At 44.7% G+C, this 8,815-nt stretch overlaps 1 long non-coding RNA gene across 1 annotated transcript; it reads left to right on the forward strand.

Moving 5' to 3' along the window:
* Positions 1-4,271: 4,271 nt before the first annotated feature.
* Positions 4,272-7,370, forward strand: LOC310787570. The gene is made up of 3 exons (XR_014553264.1): positions 4,272-4,335; positions 7,028-7,139; positions 7,246-7,370. It is a non-coding gene; the product is annotated as an uncharacterized lncRNA (long non-coding RNA).
* The last annotated feature ends 1,445 nt before the right edge of the window (positions 7,371-8,815 follow it).

The raw sequence follows: 8,815 nt of genomic DNA on the forward strand, positions 1-8,815 counted from the left end.
CAGTTGAATCGTTTTAGACTTATTTGTGAATTACATTTACTCAAAGGGTGAACAGTATGCTACAAAACAATGCTAGCTGACGTTAGTGTGGGGACTCAGTCTGCTTAGCTAGCTAGCTAGCAGCCAGAGACAATCAAGTACTGTATAACGTCAGTGCTGTAGTGGTAAAAAAAAAGGTGGGTAAACTGGTTCCATGTCGCTGTTCCGACCTCCCGCTGGTTCGACCTCTCTCTATTCCGACCTCTCTCTATTCCGACCTCTCTCTATTCCGACCTATACCCTCGACCACCCAATGTTCCACAGACAGGCCGCATCTCTCCTCCACTCGAGAACATCCTTTCCCAGCTGTCGCTGTCCATCAGCAGGAGTGCTGAAATGTAGATCAATCATTTTCGGCTGCGTGCATCCAAGCACCGATAGCCGCTAATGGTGACATGAACAGATTCGTTGAGAATTCACGGTAAATGTAGAAGAGCTAGAGAGAGAACTATGTACAGGACTGAAAGACTGCCTCATCCTGCACACATACCCCCGAGCAGGGATTCCGCTAGCATTTTTTCTGGCCGGCCAATTGAGCTGGCGACATTCCAGAATTCTGGCTTTATAGAATATTTATCGGCCCAGTCAAAATGTAGCCTATTGAAAAAAGATAGATTAATCATTTCTTAAATACATAACATATTATTGTATAATTTTTTAGCAAACAAAATTTTAATTTTAAATCATTTTTTGATTTCCAAATAATTTTCTAACTATTCACTGCGGTCTAAAGGGAGCGAGCTGCAGGCACACTGCTCCTTCTTTAATTCATTAATTCAGTTCGGGTTTGCAGACCCATTAAGATTAAACAATAAAACACAAAAAACAAAAGCTATTATCGTCCAACAAACATATTTTATTATAGTGAATGAACTCCCCACAAACTTTGAGAACTGAGTTTGTCATATATTCCCGTTTAATGCCTAAAGAAAAACACTGGCGGGCCTACATTAAATGTCTCTTTGCCTCCAAGAACGTGAAATTAAATAACTTGAAAGATAATCTAAATGAAGAAGTTGCCTACCTGCAACAAGCCAGAGATGAGACGTGCAGTCAGTCAAACTTTATAGCCTGCAGTGTTATGTATTGTCTATTCATTCATCTTCCTTTTACAATGCTTTTATTTTCTTGTCATTTAGTTAATTAGTTAATTTTGTTTAATTTCTATTCATTTAGGCTATTATTTTATTTCGATCCCCATGTCAGTTTCATCATCACCTCCATAATATTGCTAAAATCAGACACGGCCTCTCCCCCTGCTGCTGAGTCCCTCAAACAACAACATGAAAAGCAACGTGACTTCAGCATAAACAAAATGACAAAGTTGCACGGCACCGGCTGTATCAAACATCCCCATAGTCCCTGAAAAGTTGTAACACAAGAAAGACTATTGCATGGTTCAAAGCTAAATTATGTATTTATTTCACATTTTCACTGGAACTTTGCAAGACATGAAATGTAATGTAAATTAAAGTAAATTATGTGCTTTGGCCAGTTACACAATGTCGTCACCTTAGACCCAGAAGTCTACCGTAATCATTTTTAGACTTGCCAAAAGATTCTTTCGCCGTGGTGCGACCTGCGCGGAGGCTGTCCCGTCGCTGTCCGAGGTGCTGATCTGCCTTCTCTCTCTCCACTCCACAGCTGTCCACGTAATCTAACGTTATGCCTCCACTCGTAGGCTATAAAGGCACATTCAACTCGAGCACATTTTGCGCACAGAATGCCCCGCAATTTGAAGATCAATACACATAACATGTAGACATTAGGTTGAATCCAAATGCAACATGCAGACAAGAACATGCAGCAATATACAGATGTTAGCTATCTACACAAAGGAAACGTGCAATCTTGTCTGGATTTGCTGCCATGATTGATGTAAACCGAACGTGTGCGTAATAAGATCTCCGTGCCATGGAGAGGTGCATACACACTTGCGCTGTGTATGAGTTCGCAGGGTGCTGTCTAGTGACGGTTGTCAACAAACAACATCGGATTTCGGGATGCAGGCAAAGGCATTGCAAGTATAATTGGACCATTCTAACATTCTTGGATGATTATATAGCCTATTGCTCCACTAGATGGTCAAATCTGTTGTAGGCTATTGCATCCAACACAATGTCACGGTCATGGCGAGCAATGTACATACAGATTGTTATTAACCACACACACACACACACACACACACACACACACACACACACACACACACACACACACACACACACACACACACACACGTGGACCCGCGACATAATAAACAATAATAAGAATCATAATAACAATAAAAACATAAAGGTAATAATAATAATAATAATAATAATAATAATAATAATAATAATAATAATAGAACATGGGGGTGGCTTTCTTTTATTGTTTTTTATTTTTCGGGACAGAGTTCACTCAAAAGGTACATGTCAGCTGGCTGAGTTGAGTTGGGCTGAGTTGTGTGTGTGTGTGTGTGTGTGTGCGTGTGCGTGTGTGCGCGCGCGCGCGTGTGTGCGCGTGTGTGTGCGCGTGTGTGCGCGCGTGTGTGTGTGTGTGTGTGTGTGTGTACACAGGTGTGTGCATGCTGTGGGTGTTGTGCGAAACAGCGCCTATTGCGGCTGTTTGTGTGCGCTTCCCATGGCATTGATTTACATGTGATTAAAGCTTGGTTGACAGAGCCGAATTTATGGCAGCGTAGGTCGGACTAGTGAGAGGTCGGAATAGAGAGAGGTCGGAATAGAGAGAGGTCGAACCAGCGGTTGGTCGGACTAGCGCCCGGACCCCGGGTAAACTATACTTTTGACTCGAGGCAGCTTTCTCACGTGGCACCGGCAGTGTTATAACGGCGGATAAATAAGCTTCCGTGACCGATATACAAGACAAAATATGAGAGTATATAGAACAACTTAATCTGAATCATATAGCCCTATAAGGTATATCAGGGGGTTCTCCCACATTTCTGAGTAGCCAGCCAGATAGAAAAAGTAGCTGGCTATGGGATGGGCCTTGCCCCTCAAGGGGGGTCCGGGGGGATTCTCCCCCGGTAGATTTTTTTTTTACATTTTAAAGTAAAATTCATCAACCTGGTGCATTTGAGAGCAAAATGAACTACACACATCTCTAATGTGTTGTGACTTTACAAATAATTAGGCCTAAACAATCAATATAAAATGTATTTATTGAACATTTGTTGAATTTCTCCAGGTATGAAAAGTTAAATTATACAGTAGGTAGCCTACTTTAAAGGACCTTGTATGAACCCAGTATATACAGTTTGAAGAGTAATATAGTTCTCTCTCTCACACACACTGTACCTGTGATTGTCAGCTTCAGCTTTATAGCTAAAAGTATGTAGACAGATTGAATCTGTGATTCTTGAATACCAATATATAATTCAAACTGTCCACAAACACATTGGGCAAGGATAGGTAGACAACATACTGTACATGGAAATAAAAGTGGTTCTGCCACTCTGGCCACTAAATTTTAGTCAGCCAATATTTATTTATACAGATCTCGGCACAACAAACACCAGTATGTTTCTAGATAGTTTTCAACATGGTCGTATTATATTGGCTTTATACAGTAGCACCTGGACTATTCAAGTCGACTCGCACGCACCTAATGTTACAAACTTTACTTGATCAGAGGGAAATCAATCATGTTTCTTTACACCTGTGATTCACTCTTCAGTTGTAAAACGGTGAGCCTATATGATTTTCCCCACTCCGGACACACATTTTTAACCAACCTTACCTATGTTCAGCTCACCATGAGCTGGTCTCCAAATGCGCATTGCGCATCGCTGGCACAATGGCACCGTTAAGTTGTTTGAAGGGAGCGCTGTCTGGGCAGGCAAGCACAGCTCGATAAAGGCACCAACGTGACCGGGGCCGTGTACCTTTCCCGCGGAGCGCTCCACAAAAATAGGCTACGGTTCGCGGAGATCCTGGTCAGTGCCATGCCCATGTGTAATCTTTTTTCTTTTCTTTTGGTGTGTGACGTGCTTGGCGTGGTCTCCGCATCAACGGAGTTTACGCGAACGTGTTAAAACTCGTGCAATAATAAGTGTGCATAAACGATTTAAACATGTGAGTAAACGATCTTAAAAGGTGCCTAAACGCTGCAGAGCATTGAAAAAGGTACGTAAACGCCGTTTACGTGCGTTTAGCCACCACTACAGCCCTGTATAACGTTAGCTGCTAACTCGATGCTAGTTACAACTCTCTCCTGTTCACAATGTAGGCAGTCATGTCGGGAGGATTTTGTCTGTCTTGAAGGGGTGATCATGAAAGGCAACGACAGAAGGTAAGAGGAATAAGGTTACTGTTCTTCCTCACACACCCTAAAATAGTAAATGGTCATGTTAACCTGTCTATTTTGTCATGGTTTATCACAGAACAGATATTATTTTCTTATATATATATTGCAGGGGATTCATCCCCCGGGGAGCAGAGTGAGAACTGCAAATTCCACACAGAAACTCTTTTTTGATGAACCCACCTGGGCAGTAGGCAGTGAGGACATGGGGACAGTTAGCCCCATAATGTGACACTGCTACTGTACTCCGATAATATTCTCGTACAGCAGTCATCGTCACACAGCGTTTGAATCCTCACTAGGTAGAAAACGGTTACACCCTGCCTTTTCGAAACCCCCCCACTCCGAAGATCGACCTCCATTCTTCGTAATGGAGGGGTTTTCCCATTTTTTTAAAGGCACCCCTATTCCGAATGGGGACATCCCCTCCATTTCGAAACCCCCCCACTCCGAAATTGATTTTCAAGTCCATATTTCTCTGAGTTTCCTGCATCAAACACTGCAACTCATTGTTTTTTATTGAAAATATGCATAGGCGGCGCTAGACCATCGGGAATGGGGAAGCTAAATTTCCTCCGATTTTCATAAAACAAAATCAATTCAACCCGACTGGCATTCACAAATAAGAACGTCCACATCTTGCTAATATGACTCAATGAACCTTATTCAACTGTGAGCATTTGACTCAAAGTTACAATTAATTTTTTTCAAACACTTGTCAGGGTATGAATGTGGGCGTGTGTAACAGCTCACCTTTAGATGTGTAGAAAACATCATTTATGATTAGATCCTGTCGCCGTAAAAATAATCAGTTGAATATGCTGCTGTGGAACAGATCTGTATGGCAAGACAACATAAATTAACAATGTTTAGTGATTGTAGAGAGATATCTCTGTGCACCTGCAGAAAACTGCGAGCCAGGAATGCGCAAGACCACACCTGGTAGGCTATTTAGACCAGCAGAGTGGAAAGTCTGTGTGCCAAAAAATAAAAACACTGCTCCGGGCCCGATACGCGGTTAACTAGAGTGTGCGTTGTCAAGGTGTAGCCTATTTCTTTGCGGAGTGGGGGAGAAAGCAAGCAGGACAGCTGTGCCCAGTCCCTGAGCAGCGGCTCGCACGATTCTGAACAACACAGAGTGCAAACATGTCTGTGATCCACAGCTGATTTTAGGATGTATCCAACGTTCACATTCCTGTATCTATCTGAATGCAGCAGGCTCGTGTTTACTGCTATAGCGAAATTATATGAAGACAGTGACATATAATAAAAAAAACAATGAGTTGAAAGATTTATTTCAAGCTGCAGGAATGCAGGAAACTCTGAGAAATATGGACTTGAAAATCAATTTCGGAGTGGGGGGGTTTCTGAGTGGGGGTGTGTCGGAACGATGGTGTTTCGGAATGGAAGGCGGTCCCCGCTGAAAACGCTGTTAAAAAAAGCTCTCCTACCCGTATCCGACCTCCGATTGCAGATCCGAAGATATGATAGTCCGCCTAGTGAAGCCAGTAATTTAACCGGCGCTGTTAAAATGATACTGCTTGCGTGAAACACCCGTTTAGAAGCAGTCTTTGCACAGCCTGTGCCGTATTGAGGACAGGAGAAGCCGACAGGAACCTATTTCATGACATGTTTTGCTTCCCAGGTGCGCTGGATTTGCGTTGATCACTGACAGCCGCCGTCTCCGTGTGACTGCATGTGTTGTTTGCTCGCCATGTGCAAGCGGTGCACCAAGATAGTGAGATCAAACACACCCTGCTGTAAATTCAGCGCAGGCTGTACAAAGACTGCTTCTAAATGGTTGTTTCACGCAAGCAGTATCATTTTAACAGCGCCGGCTAAATTACTGGCTTCACTAGGCGGACTATCATATCTTCGGATCTGCAATCGGAGGTGGGATACGGGTAGGAGAGCTTTTTTAACAGCGTTTTCCACCTATTGAGGATTCGAACGATGTGTGACGATGACTGCTGTACGAGAATATTATCGGAGTACAGTAGCAGCGTCACGTTATGGGGCTAGGGGACAGTCAGCTTCTTAGTGTATGTAAAATTCTGACACACTGGAATAGTGAATTACAAGTGAAATAATAGACTGTAAACTCTCAATTTCATGGACCCTCTCTTAATGCAAGTGTGTGTGTAGAGAGAGCTATCTCACTCTCTTTCTCCCTGCAGAATCATATTAGCTTCCCCACGGCGTGGCAGCAAATGCTTTATGGACCGGGGCCCGGTGGGTGGGAACCACTGGTGTAGAGGTAAAAGCACTTGCCTACCACCGCGGAGTCCCAGGTTCAACTCCTGCCAGAGGTACCTCTGGCTTGGTCAGACATTCCTAAAGATTGGCCGTGTCTGCGGGTGGGAAGCCGGTAGGGTATGAGTCCTGGTCGCTGCACTAGCGCCTCATCTGGTTGGCCGGGCCACCTGTTTCGGGGAATGGGCAGTGCACTGGGGGGAATGGCATGATCCTCCCATGCGCTACGTCCTGCTGGTGAAACCCCTCTGACCCGCGCAACGACCGTTATAACGGGGAATTGGCCAAGTACATTTGGGGAGAAAATGTGAGAAAAATCCACAAAAAGAGATTCTCCAGAAGATGCTGAAAAAAAATTACACTCATGAGTACTACAGATAGAAAATGAAGTTTTCTCACTGCAATCTTATCTGACTTTGTTGTCCAGCTTAAGGCAGTGTGTCCAGAGGCTGCTCTGTGTGCGCTGCATCTTCACTACCCATCTACTCCTCGTAGAAACTCGACATCACTCCATCGACAACAGATACAGCTGCCCAGAGGTATGACAGTACAACTGTATTTTATTTAAAAAAAAAGCTGAGGGACCTGGTGCTTGCATGTGGTTGGAATACAGTATATATAATAGTTCCTGTTTGTGATTCCCAGAGCGGTCGTGTCACCTGTCAAGGGCCTGTACCAGCCACCCACCCTCTGCTGGGATACCAGCCATCCAGCCGCTGCTCAGCGCTGCCCTGTGTAGAGCATCCTGCCCACTCTCAGCAGACTTTCCCCAAGTAGGGCTGAAATAGGAAGAGACTAAGGTAGAGTCCTGCTCTGGATGTCTGTTTTTATTTGCACAGCTCCCCATGTATTATCTTAATCATGGAATATTTCAAATGTGATACAGTTGCCATACTCTTCAGGTGCTTCTAAAAGCTGTTGGGAGTAATTGTTGGTGTGGGTGTGTGTTTCTAGATGTGCCCTCTGGTGTGTTTGCTCCAACCTCATCTTCACTGAACATCAGATCATCCTCAGTCTGACTGACCTCACTCAGCCTCAACGTAAAGCACACGCCACTAACGGACTCGTCAACATCAGTAGGTGGGTTATCCCTTTTTATATTATTATTTTTTCTCATTTCCCCCAATTGTACTTGGCCAATTTCCCTCTGCTGCCCCGCTCGCTGCTCCACCCCCTCTGTCGATCACATTTGCCAGCTGCTTTTCACCTGATAGCGGGGAGCTTCAGTGGCTGGACGTAGCATGTGGGAGGATCACGCTATTCCCACAGTCCCCTTCCGCCCCGAACAGGCGCCCTGACTGACCAGAGGAGGCGGTCGTACAGCGACCAGGACTCATGCCCTTAATCTGGCTTCCCGCCCGCAAACACAGCCAATCGTGTCTGTATAGACGCCCGACCAAGCCGGTGGTAACACGGGGGCACGGACCTGCGACCCTCATCTTGGTAGGCAGGGAATCTACCGCTACACTACCCGGACACCCAGTAGGAGGAAATATTAAGCAGGAAGTACAGTATATGCTCATTTATTTGTCTGCTCATAGTCATCTAATTCCAGGGCTGGCCCGAATAAAAACATTTGGGCTCCGGATATTCGGTGGTAGGTCAACAGTGAATATTTGGATATTTGAGATGCAACACGCATCTTGGTCTACTTTCGGTTTCGCGTTTCTCCCCCAGACCATGCTGCCGCTGGGGAAGAAACGCGCACACACAGTGGTTATCCTATAGAAATGACTGAAAGATTATGTAAATATATTAGGCTATACGCTGTGTTGTGTTCTGTGTGCTGTGAACATGACTCTGGAAGGAATTAACTGCAGCCACACCGATCCATCAGAAAGGATAGATTTCTGTTGTTTTGGAATGTCAACGCCATTTAAAAATAAAATAGAAAATGCCTCTAATTTGCGGTGACAAATCTGTCCGTCCAGAAAGAAGATGTGGCCTGTGTGTTTCAGTAGCAAGCAGACTACTGTCTCTTCACACCCAGCACGTTCTCATTCTCATCCTAGTTTGACGTATAGTCAGGATCCCATGGCCCACTACCGATGTTAACAGTTCCATTCCTCCGCCGTTAAGAACTAAAGTAAACACGTGGGCCTCTATCTTCCGACAGGCGCTATCCCTAAATAGCGCTTTGCGCACTGTTTGCGCATGCCTTAAGGCACGGACGATAGCGTTCCGCCTTGCCTCCCCCAACGAGCAGCAAAAAAAA

This window comes from Poromitra crassiceps, assembly GCF_964638095.1.
Source record: "Poromitra crassiceps genome assembly, chromosome: 13".
Lineage (NCBI taxonomy): Eukaryota > Metazoa > Chordata > Actinopteri > Beryciformes > Melamphaidae > Poromitra > Poromitra crassiceps.